The sequence below is a fragment of the Elgaria multicarinata genome, chromosome 3 (genome assembly GCF_023053635.1).
Source record: "Elgaria multicarinata webbii isolate HBS135686 ecotype San Diego chromosome 3, rElgMul1.1.pri, whole genome shotgun sequence".
NCBI classification, from domain to species: domain Eukaryota; kingdom Metazoa; phylum Chordata; class Lepidosauria; order Squamata; family Anguidae; genus Elgaria; species Elgaria multicarinata.
In genome coordinates, this window is record NC_086173.1 from 10705130 (window position 1) to 10722404 (window position 17275).

General features: G+C 44.2%; 1 protein-coding gene and 1 non-coding gene across 3 annotated transcripts in view; one reads left to right on the forward strand and one right to left on the reverse strand.

The window, feature by feature from the left end:
- Positions 1 to 17275, reverse strand: part of HDAC7 (histone deacetylase 7) — a 266746-nt gene that overhangs the window by 206797 nt on the left and 42674 nt on the right. The gene's annotated exons all lie outside the window — the stretch shown is intronic.
- On the forward strand, positions 10849 to 10967 carry LOC134397019 (5S ribosomal RNA). Its single transcript, XR_010025309.1, has one exon. It is a non-coding gene; the product is annotated as a 5S ribosomal RNA (ribosomal RNA).

A 17275-nucleotide genomic window follows, 5' to 3' on the forward strand; every position in this document is an offset into this window, starting at 1 on the left:
ATTATTTTTGCAGCTGTATTGTGTCTGTCTGTATAGTCCATTCCTGCCAGAATCTGACATCCTCCTGTTACATGGCCTATTGTTTCTTGGAATTGATGGCATTTCCTGCATAGGTCTGTAGTTACGTTGTTATTTTTTATGATACATTTTTGGTAGTTCTTGGTTGCTATAACTTAATCCTGTATTACATTGTTATTTTTTATGATACATTTTTGGTAGTTCTTGGTTGCTATAACTTAATCCTGTATAGCTATTAGGAATCCTTCTGTTTCTGGAAATAGTTCACCCTTCCTGAGCCATTCATACAATTGTTCTTTGTTTATTGGTGAGTTCTGTATAAAGTTGTAGTCCTTCTTGTTGAGTGCTTTTTGTGCCCGTTTTTCTTTTTTCTCTGTGAGTGAGAGTGGTCGGGTTCGGTCTTCATTTTGTAATACTAGGTTGAGTGGGGTGCAGTTTTTATCTGTTTTTACTATGGCTTTACGGATGGGGGTGTTTTCAGTGTCAAAGAATTCTCTGATTGATTTTATCTGTTTAGCATGGATTGTGTTAATGTCCAGCAGACCTCTTCTTTCCTGCTGATTGTTATTCTTTCAAAGCATGAGTTGGGATGGAGCCTGCGGTGTTTTGTGAGTTTGGTGTGATTGAGTCGTCGTCATCATCATCATCATCATCATCATCATCATTATTATTTTCCTGCCTTACCCCCTCCCCCCACCCAAAGAACCCAAGGTGACATACATAATCCTCCTCTTCTCCATTTTATCCTCACAACAACAACCCTGTGAGGTAGGTCGGGCTGAGAGTCTGTGACTGGCCCAAAGTCATCCAGTGGGTTTCCATGGCCGAGTGGGGACTAGAACCCGCATCTCCTGGCTCCCAGTCCAGCACTTTAGCCACTACACCACACTGGCTCTTCTAGGCATCCAGCCTGAGCGAAGACAAAGCTGTATCCCTATTTGCCAGCATCAGCAAAGGGTCAGATTGGGTGGGGTGCAAACAGAGGCTGCAGCAGCAGGACCTCATAGGCTGTATCCAAAGGCTCCACTCCTCAACAGAAGGGCCTTCCGCTCACGCAAGGAGTCTTTCAAGAGCAGAATGCTCCTTCCGTGAGCAGAACAGAATCTTTGGGTTCAACTCCATAAGTACTGCTGATCTGAAGTGGGGTGGGGTGTAGAAAAAAAAAAGGCTCCCCATTTTGGTGATTGTTCAAAAGAGCGCAAGAACAAGTGAGAAAATGTCTGCTGCCTTTAAAGGAGGGCACAGGGGCAGCGTATGTGTGGGTGACTTACCCCACTGGCTTGCCCAGGAATGGGGAGGACCATGCTCCATATATTGCCATGGCTGACTGCCCCCTTTGAAGGGCCCGCAGTCAGTTTAAACGAGTCAGCCCATAGAGTTGTGCACAATGCAATCCTCCCACTGTCTTGGAAAGGGCTTGACAAGGGAGGGGCTGCAATTTTACAGCAAAAAGGGTCCCCCTTCCCCTAGGAGAGCCCTAATATTTAGAACAAAACTCACGCAGAGCCTCAGTCATTGATCAAGGAGAGCCACGTTCAATATTCATGTTCTCCCCAGGCAGACTTGCCTTACCAAGCTATTCTTTCTCAGCCATTATGCCAAGTATTTTTTGCATGTGTGCATGGGGTGCAGAGATATTGGCCTACCTCACAGGATTGTTGTGAAGCCGGATACAGAGTGCTAAGTAGTTTGCAGCATTGAAGGGCTTTACCGCATAAGGAAAAGCCAGTTTCTCCCTTTCATCAAGGGCAAGCACTTCCATCACAATCAAGCTCAAGCCTGGTGGAAGTGGACATGTCTAATCAAGCTGTCACAGTTCCACCATAGGAAGCTGCCGTATATGCAATCAGACCATTGGTCTATCTAACCCAGTACTGCCGACACTGACTGGCAGCGGCTCCCCTAGGTTTCAGGCAAGAGTTTTTCCTGCCCCACCTGGAGATGCCAGGATTGAACCAGGCACCTTCCGCATACAAAGCAGATGTTCTACCACTGAACCATGGCCCCTCCCATAGACAAACTGGACTGAGACACCAACAGCAATGCCAGCTCCAAGTTTTTAAGGGAGGGGGCTCCCTCACTGCTCCCCATCCTGCCTCTCATGATTGCTACCACTTGCTTGGCATAAGAGGGAGTCAGTGAGCGTGCAGGCCATGGCATCTAGAATCACAGAATAGTAGAGTTGGAAGGGGCCTATAAGGCCATTGATTCCTGCCCAATTTAGTGGAGATTGTTTGGAAGGGGGATCTATCAATTCCCCCCCCCCCGATTCTATCATGGTGACTTGTAGATTTACTGTCCTCCTGCTAATGTAGGAATGTGGGACATGATGAATTAGAATCATAGAATAGTAGAGTTGGAAGGGGCCTATAAAGCCATTGAGTCCAACCCCCTGCCCAATGCAGGAATCCACCTTAAAGCATCCCTGACAGATGGTTGTCCAGCTGCCTCTAGTGTGGGAGAGCCTACAACCTCCCTAGCTAACTGGTTCTATTGTCGTACTGCTCTAATAGTCAGGAAGTTTTTCCTGATGTCCAGTTAGAATCTGGCTTCCTGTAACTTGAGCCCATTATTCCATGTCCTCCACAATAGGATGATCGAGAAGAGATCCTGGCCCTCCTCTGTGTGACGACCTTTCAAGTATTTGAAGAGTGCTATCATGTCTCCCCTCAATCTTCTCTTCTCCAGGCTAAACATGCCCAGTTCTTTCAGTCTCTCTTCATAGGGCTTTGTTTCCAGACCCCTGATCATCCTGGTTGCTCTCCTCTGAACACGCTCCAGCTGGTCTGCATCCTTCTTTAAGTGTGGTGCCCAGAACTGGACGCAATACTCAAGATGAGGCCTAACCAGGGCCGAATAGAGGGGAACCAGTACCTCGCGCAATTTGGAAGCTATATTTCTATTAACACAGACCAAAATAGCATTTCCTTTTTTTGCAGCCACATCACACCATTGGCTCATATTCAGCGTGTGATCTACAACAATTCCAAGATCCTTCTCGTTTGTCGTATTGCTGAGCCAAGTATCCCCCATCTCGTAACTGCGAATTTGGTTTCGTTTTCCTAGGTATAGAACTTGGCATTTATCCCTATTAAATTTCATTCTGTTGTTTGCAGCCCAGCACTCCAGCTTATCTACTACTGCTCCTTCTCACCACCACCAGAGCGAGAGGCAGGTGAGCAGTCAAGTTGCAGTGGTGAAGAGGAGGAGGAGGTCCAGGGGGTCTTGTCAGTGGGCCCTTCCTGGGTTGTGGGCCCTCAGTAGGTGCCCAACTCTGCTTACCCTTGCTGCCTGCTCAGCAGGGCCAAGTTCTCAGTGTATGTGCCTCTGTGTGTCAACACTTGCTTCAAAAGCTGTTGCTCTGACTTGGCATTGCATGCCCCTACCACAGAGAGGAGGCAGGCACAGGACATGAGGTTTATTATCGGCCCTCTAGCACTGACGCTTCTAGCACCATCACCCAGCCACGTCTGTCCCCGTCACCTTTTCCCCTGCTGCTTAAGCACCTCCTTCCCACGACAACAGGAGAGAGAAGAAAACCTCACTCACTCACTCTCCCCCCACCCCTCACCCCGCTGAAAATAGAAAAATGTGGTAGTAAAACTATGAATGCTGGCAAACGACACCAGGTTAGAAGCGGGATCTGAAAAACACTTGACTCACTTCTTAAACCAGTCTCCGAGAATGAGCCATTGGAATGCCACAGCGGTGGGCTCATGGTGCCGGTTGGCGGAAAGGTAACAGGCACTTTCAACAAACTGTCTGGTGTGCAGCTGCCTCGGCCACTTTACAAACTGACCGGTTTATTGGAACCTTCAAAAATAATTGGTTTATCCCATGAACCTAAGCGACAGAACTGGCCACTTCAAAGGGCTGCTAACTGTCCCTAATTTGACAGCTGAGTCCAGAGAACGACAAACAACAACAACAACAGCAACGCAATGCACAACATTCATATCCTGAAATCTAAAATTATCTGTATATTAACAGTGAACGTAAGGCTCATGCTGTTAGGCCAATCAGCACAGCTGTAGAGACATGAAGGAGGAGCCAAACTAAAGCATAGGACATAAAGCATATATTTGCTGACAAATTGCTGTATCTGTTGTTGTTTTTCAATCCGCACCCCACTCCCAAAGTTACAAGTCCCTTGGGCTGGGTGGGTGGGGGGAGAGAGAAAATCTGAGGAAACTCATAAACTGACTTAGCTGCCAATTCAAAAGCCCCATCTTTCCTCTGGCTGAGCTGCTGTGACGTCACAGGAACTTGTCATGGGCTCCAGTTTATGGAATAGCCATTGGCTGAGCTGCTGTGATGTCATTGGAATGGGCCAAACATACTAACACGGACAGGTTTTGTAGTGGAGTCGTGGATAAATTGATGGGCTTCGATATGGAAGAAGCAGATTCAGATTTTATGCATGGCAATGAAGCTTACTGAGTGTATAAGAGTATGTCCCTAACTCTCAGCCAAAGCTACTTCACCAAGTTATTGTGAGAATAAAATGTCCTCGAGTTATTTGTTCTGACCAGCTACAGGATGCATTTGAAGGAGGTTGCTACACTTCCTCATTACCCCATAACTAACAACTCTGTTGTTTATCCAGAAGTCCAGCCCTGCAGATGCTTTGGACTTCGATTCCTATAATCCCTGACCATTGGGCATGAGGCTGATGGGAATTGTAGTCCAAAGCATAAAACTACATAAATACCACAAAAACAGTAGTCTCTCATATTGTCAGTATAGAAAGGAAAATGCTGTTCTAGCAACTTGAGATTCCCTATAACATACCGGAAGCTGGCACTCTCCAAATGCGAATTAGGACTTCAACTCCCTTCTTCCCTACCACTGGTACATTGGCTGGGTAATGATGGGAGTTGTAGTCCAACACATCAGGAGCACTCCAGGTTGGGGAAGGCTGCCCCATAGGTCACCTGATTATCGCAGGTGTAGAACAAGCATTTTACATGTATTTGCCCCTGCTGGCTCCACATCATTTGTTTTTTGAAAGCTGAATAAACATAGCAGTGTAACAAGTAATGGCAGATACCCTTCACGGTGTTTGCAGAACCCACAAACACATCAATGTTGGTTTATTGGCAACTTAGAATAATGAATAACTGGTTATTGACATTTCAGAGCAGTATGTTAGACCATGGAGATAACATTTCCCCCCTAGTTATGAACCTCTTTTATGAATTTATAATATTTGTAATTTGGAGGGGTTGTGGGCTGTAACGCTCCACGTTACCCTACTAAAAGGAAGTAGTCTTTGGCTAAAACATACAAAACAAATAAATAATAACTTTGAGGAAGATGATGTGGTCATGCCCTATGCTGGCTTCTTTCTGGTTGGACGTTATTATTGCTGGTATAAATTTTGTTCTTGAAAATTCTGCAGTTATTGTGGGTTTGAAATTATGCACTTTTAAATTATGTTCCTGTGATGGGGAGATTAACAGAAGGACAGCATTAGTGGGTACTAAGAGCCCTTACAGTTGCAAAGAGACTCCTACTTCAAGCTTGGACAAATAAACACCCATCCAGTTTCATCTGGGTGCTTATTTAGATATAAAGACCGCTTACCAAATTGTATACATTTGAAATAAGTCGCATCCAACTTTTGTCTTTCTTTTTAAATTCGTTATTATTCTTGTGAACAGTTACCCTGAATAGATTTATTTTATTTTATTGCTTTGTTGTTCTTTTGTTTATGATTTGTCCCCCTTCCCCCCCCCCCCACTTTTCTTGGATATATTTGAAAAAGAAAAGCAAAGAAAAAGAAATCCATGTGTTTTTCTAGAGTTAAAGTCCTGGATCAATTTAATCGGTAGATGAACCAGCTCAAGCTTTAATTGCGGATTAAAATTTGCCTGCCAATTAATCTGTAAACTTGAAACTGCCTTCTTGGCAATGGTCCAGCAAGGGATTATCTGCTGGGCTTTATTGGCGCTCCTGCTTGCATGCCAAATATTTAAAAATAACCAAACAGATAATGAAAATACACAAGCCATAAAATGTAGATACCAAAAACATTTCTACAAAATCCTTTAAGCTGTTATTTGCATTCTTTTAATAGCTGCTAAATATATAAATGTTTCAACTGCCTTAACCATTCCTCAACTTTACTTGCCAAAACCAAGGGCTAAGCGAAGCATTACCTTAATTGCAGGGCTGCCGCCAGCTCTCTGCCTCTCAGTAACATTTGCTTACAGCAGACATGCGAAGTCTTGCCATTGCAATCAATGTGTGCTTCCAGATGGACAGCTCCTAGCACTACCAAACAAAAGACACTGTGGAGCTATTCCATCTTTTCCTCCATAGGGTGAAATCCAATACCCACATACAAGGGACTGAGCCCCATTGAACTCAATGGGACTTACTTCAGAGTAGACATATATAGGATTGCACTGTTAATTGTTTTCAGCAGCTCTGGGGATGCAGGCAGGACCCTTCCTCAGCACTACCTGGAAATGTCAGGGATCATTCTGCATAACAAACAGGTGCTCTACTGCTGAGCTATGGCCCTTCCTCACTCTATAATCCATCCGACAATGTGTGTGTGTGTAAACCAAGTCCATCATCCATCATTCTCTCTCTCTCCCTCTCTCTCTCTTCCATTCATACTTGTGTCTGAGTATGAATGGTTGGATGGGATGGTGTGTGATTGTCTGAGTTCACAAGAAAAGCACATAAGGACATAAGAAGAGCCCTGCTGGATCAGACTAAGGGTCCATCTAGTCCAGCACTGTTCACACAGTGGCCAAGTAGCTGTCGACCAGGTACCCACAAGGATTATGAGATGGCCCTGCCCAGTTTTGATTCTGGCTGCACCCACCACCACTGCCATGTGGGTTTCAGGGGCGGGAAAGTTTCCCAACCCTTTTTTAGGGTGCAGCCCACACAAGGCAATGTCCACACAAAACAAAATGCCTTAATTTACATTAGAATGATCAAATCAGATCACAGTACACAGTTTAAGAGAGCAGCTTGTAGGGCTTGCCTAAAGGCTACCACAAAGATTAACATAAAACACACGAAGACACCAGTACTGTTAAGAGAATGTGGCCCAGAACAGGTATAATTTCAAGGCCCTTTTAAAGGCCTGCGCTGTAGTAAGGATACATGGATCAAATGGAGTTTCAAAAATGTGGGGCCACTGCTGAGAAGGCCCTGTCTCTCAGGCTAGCTAATGTAATCAGGCAAACTAGCAGAATTCCCAAAGAAGATCTTAAATGGGCAGTATCATACAGGTCATGCAGAAGGGGGCGCTCCTTTCTTATGAAGGCTGATATTGTCTCACAAGAAACCCATCAATACTGCACATCCCCACACAGTCAGTCGGTCGCCCAAGCTGTGGATCATACAAGTTGATGTCCTTCAAATAACCCATTTAATGGTCAGGTCCCAAATAAGAGCAATAGCAACTGAAAGTTCCAAGGAGAATCCATACAATGGCTTGAAAACGGCAGCGGAGATGCATATACAACTTTTGCACTGTTTGGGACCAGGCTGCAGAAGCAACCTCAGAGACGCAATCCTCGCCAGTATTTCCAAGGTACATGTGTGCCCACACCAAAATATACTTTGCATATCTAAAGATGCTTCCCACACTTCTGCTGGCGGGCCAAGCTGAGAATGTAGAAAACTGTCCTTCGAACACACCCAATGTGAGAAAACAGGTACTCTCCCTTTTAAATAGGTGCTGGTTTTTTAGGTAGGAGTTGCCCATTACACAACCTTTCATCATGTTCACTCTTCCTTTAGCAGAGAGACACTCAAAGTAAAGTTTGCAGGGTATGTTTCCTCTGCAAGAGAGAGCCACTTCATTACAAATGGATTTTATAAATGCGTAGGATGAGCAAGTATTACGCAGGCACAAAAGCAAGCACACAGGCAGGACGTGCTAGTATTACTGCAGCCTCATTCTTCTGGAATACGAAAGAAAAATAAAATCCTCTCTAGTCACCAGAAACTTTTTAGCAACTTTGTTGGATCAAACTAAACTGGTTTCTGTCCTCAGGTGGCCATGTGTCCTGCTTTACAGAGGGCAGTTCTCTATTTGAAGTGCTCCTAGAGACAGCCGCCTGTTTGAAGATGTCCTCTATTTGAAGAGCTGTCTGGTTCAAGTATGGTTTAAAGATAAAAAGCTTTTCTACATGAGGCTTTTAACCCACCACTTTACTGAGCCTTCTGCTTCTGGATTCTTTGTGAGATTAAGATCAGCTTCTTTACACATGTTCCCCCTCCCCTTCCCGGGCATTTCTTTTCTCTGCCTTTCTGTATTTCTATTCCACAACCCAAACGTGGCACTGTGATATAGTGAAATTGTGCAAATACACCAGGGTTTCATGCAACCATTCACAAAAATACCAGACTCTCCTCGTTAGGGGAAAAAATGGTTGCAAAGTATGGGAGAGGCCCAGAAGCACCTGCAAACTACAGCTAGTGAAGAATCATGAGCGCACAATAAATAGCTCATGGGGAAAAGTTCTATGAACCATCCAAAGGAAGAACTGGGCCTTGAGGTTGACCATCGACAGCACCTGCACAGCAGACTGAGCAAGGTAGCCAGGTCACCTGCTCAAGATCTTCCCCACTAGAGGTTTGGTATTTCTGTTCAAACTATAGTAAGTAGTTCAAAATTTGCGTACATATAAATTAGCATATGCACATTTTATGCAAGTTCTTTTCTGGTGATGTGTATCCTGTATTTATTTATTTTTAGTGATGCATAAGTGGCCACTCTAGTCCAGATCCTGGCAGATGGCTTTAACTCAAAAGTGCATTCCAAAGAAGCTTTAGACAAGAGCAACCAAATCACCTGTTTCTCCAGACAAACTATTACCCAAGTGGGCTTCTCCTCTTTGAATCATAAGGACAGGATCACAACACAACTTTAATCCACACACTGACTATGTTCTGATAGAACATATAATAAATTAGTTACAAATTGAAATATTAGGTGATTACAAAAGAACAATATAGCATATGGACACACTGAAACCTTCCAGAATAAAACCTGAACCTAAAAATTGGGTAGGCATGGATTTCCAATGGTTTATTTTAGAAATATATACAGCTATTTATCTAATGCTGGGATGAGATACTTAAAAGATACCAAGCTTCAGGACATTTATTATCACTATTGTTAATAACAGTAACCATTCACAGCAATAACAGTAATAGCAGGAGCAAAAGTAAATCGTCATCTTCATGATAATAATAGCAATAATAATAGTATGTCACTGAAATCTTCTTACTGTATGGTAAACATTTTAGGTGTATCTTTGTTTTTTAGAGTAAAAACTGATAAACTGAATGAAAATAACATTTAACAATAACTGATGAAGACGTGCTCTATTTATTTGTATGTTAAACTATTTCTCCAAGATTATTTTTTAAAATGTGGTTTCTAAGCCAGAAAGCATTCTTTCCCCTATGTCGGGGGGGGACGGGACAAAACTGACTCATCCTATCGCAGTGAGGCCGGGCGACGTTCTTTCGTAGCTGTTGACCCGCTGCATTGACAATCCCTTCACAGAACACCCAACAAATCAGCACGAAGCTTCAGTGAAAAATCAAGACGGGTTTGCAAATGTCAACTGGAAATTATTGTTTTCCTTTTAAAATACCAAGGGGGGGGGGGTATGCATTGTGATTTTTTAAAACAACAACAACGACAACCTGATAATTGTTGAGTTTTGTTCATTTGTTTTACCAAAAGCTTAATAAAGGGTTAATCCAACAACTGATGATTGGTGTATGAGGGTTTGGGATATGGACTCAATGATGAAATTCATTAATATGTTTAGAGATAGAGAAGGACAATCAGTAAAGAATTTCTTTACAGATAAACAGAGTCTTCTTATTTTATGTTAGAACAATAAAGTTCCGGGCAGGATCTACACTACTGCTTATAACAGTTTATAAAGGTTTGGACAACTGTCAAAGGACACATTACATATGCAGTTTTCAAACCGTTTTTAAAGTGTTATATCCTGCTTGGTGTAGAACTGGCCCAGGATTCAGTACAACCTTATATACTATTGGGAGCAATTTAACTGGTATGAGTTTGATTATGTTTATAACTCTACTTTGCTATCATTTGTATTTATGAATTAATGAGATATCTATCTATCTATCTATCTATCTATCTATCTATCTATCGGTAGTTTCCTCTGTGACAGCAAACAAATAAATAAAATTATTTCTTTAAAAATACCTTAATCAAGAATTACTTACTTACAGCTTTAGATGGCTAAAAAGTCCCTAGAAGGCTCATATCTCTTTAACCTACTCTTTTACATTATTTTCAGTGTGTGAAGGTGCAGTCCTATTCATGTTTAAACAGAAAAACTCCTCTAACGCTGGCTGGTGAAGCCTAGGATTTGTAGGGCTTTTCTACCTAAAGATGCATCGGATTGCATCTTGTTCGAATGTTTTAGTAACAGAGGTGGGTTGTTTTGTTTTTGACTTCTTGGTTTTATTTTGAATTTATTGCGCACATCCTTGGTGAATTTTTGGCAAAAAGGGTGTTACAGAGGTAGTAACAAACAAACAGAGAAATAACAGTCCAAGAGGGGATCTACACTACTGCTTTAAAGTGCTTTAAAGTGCTTTATAACAGTTTTGACAACTGTTGGGGCCCAGGACACACTGCATATACAGATTTCAAAACGTTTTCAACGTGCTTTAAAGCGCTTTAAAAGCAGTAGTGTAGATCCCCCCCCCGAGAAGTAAACAGAATCCCCCTATTCCAGAAATTTCAAGCAGCAGAGTATATTGAAAGCTGCTGCATTTGACGTGGAACCTAAAGTTGGCACCACCGCCTACGGCCATACTACCTTGAACACGCCCGATCTCGTCTGATCTCGGAAGCTAAGCAGGGTCAGGCCTGGTTAGTACCTGGATGGGAGACCGCCTGGGAATACCGGGTGCTGTAGGCTAAATAAAAAAAAAAAAAGGGGGGGGGAGAAAGTTGGCACCACCACCCAGCAGTAAAGTTTTCACAGTGCAGATGTGCTCACATTTTGGGTACAAGACTTGATGTGAGATGCAGCATTAACATGTGGACTATCCGTACGAGGGGTGCAGATTCTTCGGCTATTGGGCGGTATAAAAATGGAGGGGGGGAGAACCCCTTTCACCTCCAGGACCAAATTCCACTTTGGAGAACCTCTTGGGGGCTGCATTCGAGGGGTGGGTGGGGTCAAAGGTAACAGAGACGGGTCCATCATACCAGCATATTTTAGCTTAAAGCTCTCACTGCCAGTAACTAAACCTTAGGTATTTCAACCTTTCAGAGTGTGGGGGGGGGGGGGGAACTGCACAAACGATCGTGGTTGGAGAAAGAGGCATGGCCATCTGGGGAAACCCAGAGTACCATATTGGGACAGGACAGATTTGGCCCACATGCCTGAGGTTCGACAACCCTGCTTTTACACAAATTGCGGTTTCCTAATTTGAAACTTGCTCACAGAATTAATCTGGAAGACAGGGGAAAGGGGATGGCCATCTGGGGGCCTGGCAGGATTTGGGCCCCGGGCCTGAGGTTCCCCACCCTTGATCTATATCTCCCCCCACAGCTATTAATTATCAGTTCATTTGTCTTACATTGAAGCTGTGGGCATTCCCCCCCCCCCCTCACACACACACCTCTTAATTAAGATTGCATGTAGGAAGCTGGATAAAATAGTCTCTTAGACAGATCTGGCCTGCAGGCCATCAGCTGTCCCTACCTCGTGTAAAACAAGCAGAAATAGGTGGTGTTTAGGGATGGAGGAAGAACTTGGGAACAGTCAGCAGTAGCTAGCCAGATGTCCCCGTATGTTCAGAAGCAGGAAGGTGTGTATTCTCCTCCCCTCCACAAAACTATCTGGCTTTCAATGCTTAGAAGAATATGATCAATGGCTGACAATTGGCTGACACCAGAGAGTAGCATGACCTAGGGTGTCCAGGTGTCCTCTTTTACAGAAGACAGTTGTCTACTTGAAGGGCTCCTGGAGCACCTCCCTCTATTTCAAGGTATCCTCTATTTGAAGGGCTGTCCGGTCCAATTCAAGTTTAAAGATCAAGAACCTATCAGGACTATTGTCCACCAACAGTTAGCACCTGGATAACTGACTGAACAGGGAGCCACACAGGTCACCTGATCACAGTCGTCCACACTGCGGCGAAATGTACTGTATTTCTGTTTAAATTGATAGCCAGTGTGGTGGCTAGAGCATGGGTCTAGAAGTCGGGAGACCTGAGTTATATTTATTTATTATTAAATTTATTTATTTATTTATTTATTAAATTTATATACCGCCCCATAGCCGAAGCTCTCTGGGCGGTTTACAAAAGTTAAAAACAGTGAACATTAAAAAAAAGTATACAAAATTTAAAACCATCAAAAATATAAAAACAACAGGATAAAACAACAGGATCCATTATAGTCCTCACTCTCAGAGTCAGAGACTCTCAGCCCAACCTACCACACAGGGTTGTTGTTATGAGGATAAACATGGTGAGGAGGAGGATTATGTATGCTGCCTTGAGTTTCTTGGAGGAAAAAAGGAGTGATAAGAAAAGAAAGAAAGGAAGGAAGGAAGGAAGGAAGGAAGGAAGGAAGGAAGGAAGGAAGGAAGGGCAATGATTCCTAAACCTATTATATGCTAGCTAATATACATTAGCATATAATTTATACACATAAATGTCCTCTTTTGCCCTCTTTTTTGAGGAGCCCTTTCCTCTTTAGTTGGTGATTCATACCCTACCACTATTAGACCTAGACCCCATCTGATCTTTTCTTTTTCTCTCATCCCCTCCCCTATTTAGAGCTTACCTCCTAAAATATACTGCTTGCAGAGAGGGGGAGCGCGAAATGAAACCATGAGCAGTTTCACACATCTCTTGATTACTCAGTACTTGATGACCGACAGCCGAACGCGTAGAGATTACAAGGAAACGTGGTCTGTCCGAGGTGACATGGGGTGACAGGAATGATCTCTCTGTGGCTTTCCATCTGCAGTGGCTCGTTCGCACTTGTAAGTCATCACTTCATCTTGACAAGTGATGAACACATATGTGCGAACCAGCGCTAAGCTAACTTGGGTGCCACAGGAAGAAGACGCCGAGCATCAAGGGCTTAGACTACCTTCCATATATGGATAGGCTAAGGGAGCCTTCCCCAACCTCGTGCCCTCCAGATGTTTTGGATAACAACTCCCAACATTCCTGACCACTGGCCATGCTGTCTGGGGATGATGGGAGTTGAAGTCCAAAACATCTGGAGGGCAACAGGTGGGGGCAGTCAGGTCTAAGGTTATTTGTTTGCTGGGGGTAGAGGCAAATGACAACTGTGCATGTCTATACAAATCTACCCAGAAGGAAGCCCCAGGTAAGCATGTATAGGATTTCAGCCTAAGGAGATGACATGATAGGGGTTTATAAAATTACAAATGGTACAGAAAAAAACAGACATATTTGTCCCGGTAGACAGTGTGTGTATGTGTGTAGCCCAGCAAAACTGGTTAGTAGAAGAAAGTACTTCTCTCTCTCATCCTACCCCATACACAAACGTACACACACAATTAACAGATGGAACTCACCACCACAAGATGCCCACTGGCTAAGGTTGTAATACTGTACCTAAGAGTAACTCCCTTTGAACTCAGTGGAACTTATTTCCAATTAGAAATGTTTAAGATTGCACTGTTGGTGAATAGCTGTCAGCCTTACCCTGATCTCCTGCTTGCTAGCATCCAAATGGCATCTTCCCTGTTGTAATGAGAACACTGACCAAGACAGTGTTTTGATCTAATTAAGCAACACAATATTTTGTATGTTTTCAAGAAGCTGTTTTTGTTTGCCTTATATTATCTCTGCTGCTCAAGCAACGTCCCAAACAACAGCCTTTCCCAACCTGGAGCTCTCCAATTGTTTTGGACTTCAACTCCCATCAACCCCAGCCAACATGACCAATAGACAGGCATCTCGGGAGTTGTCATCCAAGACATCTGGAGAGCACAAGGTCAGGGAGAGCTGACAAAGGCACAAGAACTGCGTAAAAGAACAGCTCATCACGTACTTGGGCTTTGAAACAACCACTTGACCCAATAAAAATATATAATTTCATCTATACTGCATATTTCATTTGGAGGAGCCAAGAGGGCTACCAGCACCTCACTTTCCTCCAAAGGCTTTCTTCCAAGCAATGACTACGAGTAGTACCAGCTCCTAAGTCGTCATTTCTTGCCAGAGATTGTTTTCTCCTTATATAAACGTTTCCTGTATTTCACATAATAATTTGCTGAGATAACTTCCAAAAAAAAACAACACAAAAAACCAGAAAGGAATGTAAAGGACTCTTGTGAAATTGCACAATCTTTGCGGCCAAACAGTCACCAACTGGGTATAAGGTGAAAAACCAAAGAAAACAAGGCTTACTCGCCGACGGACCTTAGATTTTGCTGTGAGAGAAAAACCCCACATCCGGGAAAGCTAAGCTCTTCAAGAAGAATTTACAGAGCACTTCCCTCCACGCAAAGTCAGAGGGACCGTCGTTCAGTGGAGGATCACATGCTCTGCTTGTAGCAGGGCCGGTGTCAAGAGTAGGCGTGGCTGGGCATTGGACGAGGGCCCATATCCAGCAGGGGCCCACTGACAAGAGCCCCCTGGAGCTGCTCCTCCTCTTCATCCCTGCAACCTGGTTGTTCTCCTGCCTCTCGCTCTGGCCCAGACAGTAGTGGTGATGAGAAGGAGGAGGAGGAGGTGCTACTACTGCTTGTCTCTCTGCCTGTCAAGCCAATCAAGTAGTAGCAATGCTGAGAGAGAGGATGAGGAACAAGAGTAATTGGTGATGACAGCAGTGAGAAGGTAGAATCACTGAGGGAGGGAGGCAACCTAGAGCTGGCACTGGCATGTAGAATAGTCCAAGTTTCACTCCCTGGCATGTTCAATTCAAAGGTACAGGTAGCTGGTGATGGCCAAAGATTCTCTGACCAAGATCCTGGAGAGCTAGTCAGAATAGACAATCCTGGAATAGATGGGCAAATAGCCTGACCTGGCATAAGGCAGAGACCTCAAGCTTTCTACAGCAATGATTCATCCTCACAGCAACCCAGTGGCCATTAACATTTCCATTTTACGGATGAAGGAAGTGAGGCTACGAGAAAGGAACTTACCCAAGGCAGGCTTCAAAGCCAAGTAGAACGTAAACCAGGTCTCACCACACTCAAGTCAAGCACTAAACAGCCCCTTTAAGCATTATTCTTGTGGCTCTGACACACATCTTCTTGTGGCTCTGGCCCCACCAAGCATGGATGTCTCAGGTGGTGACACCTGAGCATGTTTATCTCCATGTGAGTCAACTCAGAACAATGGGACAATGGATCCTGGAACAATGGGCTATCTGGGTTCCAGAACCCACTGTTCCTGGACCCAGGGAAGTCTCTGTGCATAGAGGTCTTCATAGATAGGCTTCCACAGTTGGGATGTCCATGCTCGACAAGGCCAGGAGAAACAGTGCATCATTCACAGTAGGGTCAGAGATTCAGCCTTTTCTATTACTTATGAGCACTGCATTGAGGTAGGCAACCTGGTGCCTTCCAGACATTTAGGATTGCATCTCCTGTTACCCCTGACCTTTGGTTTTACTGGCTTGGGCTGATGGGAGTTGTAGTCTAAAACATCTGGAGGGTTCCAGGTTCCCCAGCATTGCACTACCTCATCCGAGTTCACCTGCGAGTTCAATTGCAGCTTTTAAAGCTCAACTAAAAAATTTTCTTTTTCCTAAAGCTTTTAAAACTTGATGTTGTGCGGACTTTATACTGTTAGTTTTACCCTACCCTGTGCCTGTTTACCCTACCCTGTGCCTGTTGGCATTCTCTTCCCCTCCTTATTGTTTTACTATGATTTTATTAGATTGTAAGCCTATGCGGCAGGGCCTTGCTATTTACTGTTTTACTCTGTACAGCACCATGTACATTGATGGTGCTATATAAATAAATAATAATAATAATAATAAATAACCTGGCAAAGCACAGCCCATAACTAGTTCACACTCCAAAACACGTGAGTTGCACGAGTGTCACCACTTTACTTTTTAAGGGAATGAGAGATAGACAAAGATCACTGAGAAAGTGACTGGGGGATAGATATGGACTGTGGATCTGACATGTTTGAAAACTGCCTTACTACACCACACTAGCTCTGGCCTTCTACAAAGTGTCTGGTCTGCTGATGGCTCTAGACAGTGCAGCCTTCCTCAATTTGTCATCCCCCCCTCCCCAAGATGTTGGGGACTTCAGTTTCCAGCATTCCTGACCACTGAGTGTGCTGGCTGGGGGTGATGGGAGCTGAAGCCAAATGTTTGGAAGATACCAGCTTGGGGAAGGTTGGTATGGTGTTTCTGCCCAAACTGGGCAATGTTCTGAAGGAAGATCGTCCCAACTATGGAGGTAAGGGAAGGCCACATCATGTAACTTGAGTAAACTTCTGCTGCTAAAATCTAGTGTGGTGTAGTGGTGAGGGTGTTTGACTGGGTCTCAGGAGATTGGGGTTCTAGTCCCCAATCAGCCATGGAAACCCACTGGGTGACTTTGGGCCAGTCACTGACTCTCAGCCTAACCTACCTCACAGGATTGTTGTGAGGATAAAAATGGAGAAGAGCATGACCATGTCAGTCGCCTTGGGCTCCTTGCAAGAAGAAAAAAATGGCGAGACATAAATGTAACACTAAAAGCAGGCACGTCTATTGTAGCTGACACAGTGGGAGCTGCACATAGGCTGTTCTGCCAGATGGCATGCATGGTCTAGGCATGCATGGCCCCGTCTGGTGTTGCCCACGAGAACCCATCCTCCTTGTGCAATCTGTCTCCCTTTGCAGATGAGGCAGGGGAAGCTCTTATGCTCCCTAATGTCCCTGTCCCTCCCTGTAACGGAGAGAGAATGACTTGTAAAGCAGGAGCAGCAATGCCTGAGGGGGGAAAATGCTATCAGGGGTCAAGAGCCAGTGCCCATCTTACATGTTTTTGTAACAGAAACCCAAAGTTAAAATGATCACACTGCCCCCCTCCCTCTTCACCACTCTGGACCAGAGCACTTATTTAAAAATGATACACGATGGGGATTAATGGTAAGACTACGGGATCCTTCAAGTGTCTACTTCAAGTTGTTTCATAGATGCCAGAGACGTTGCTGAGAGGCAGCTCTTTACTGGCAGATCTCACTGCAAAATAGATTAACAGCAGCCTCCCCGCACCAATTGCTC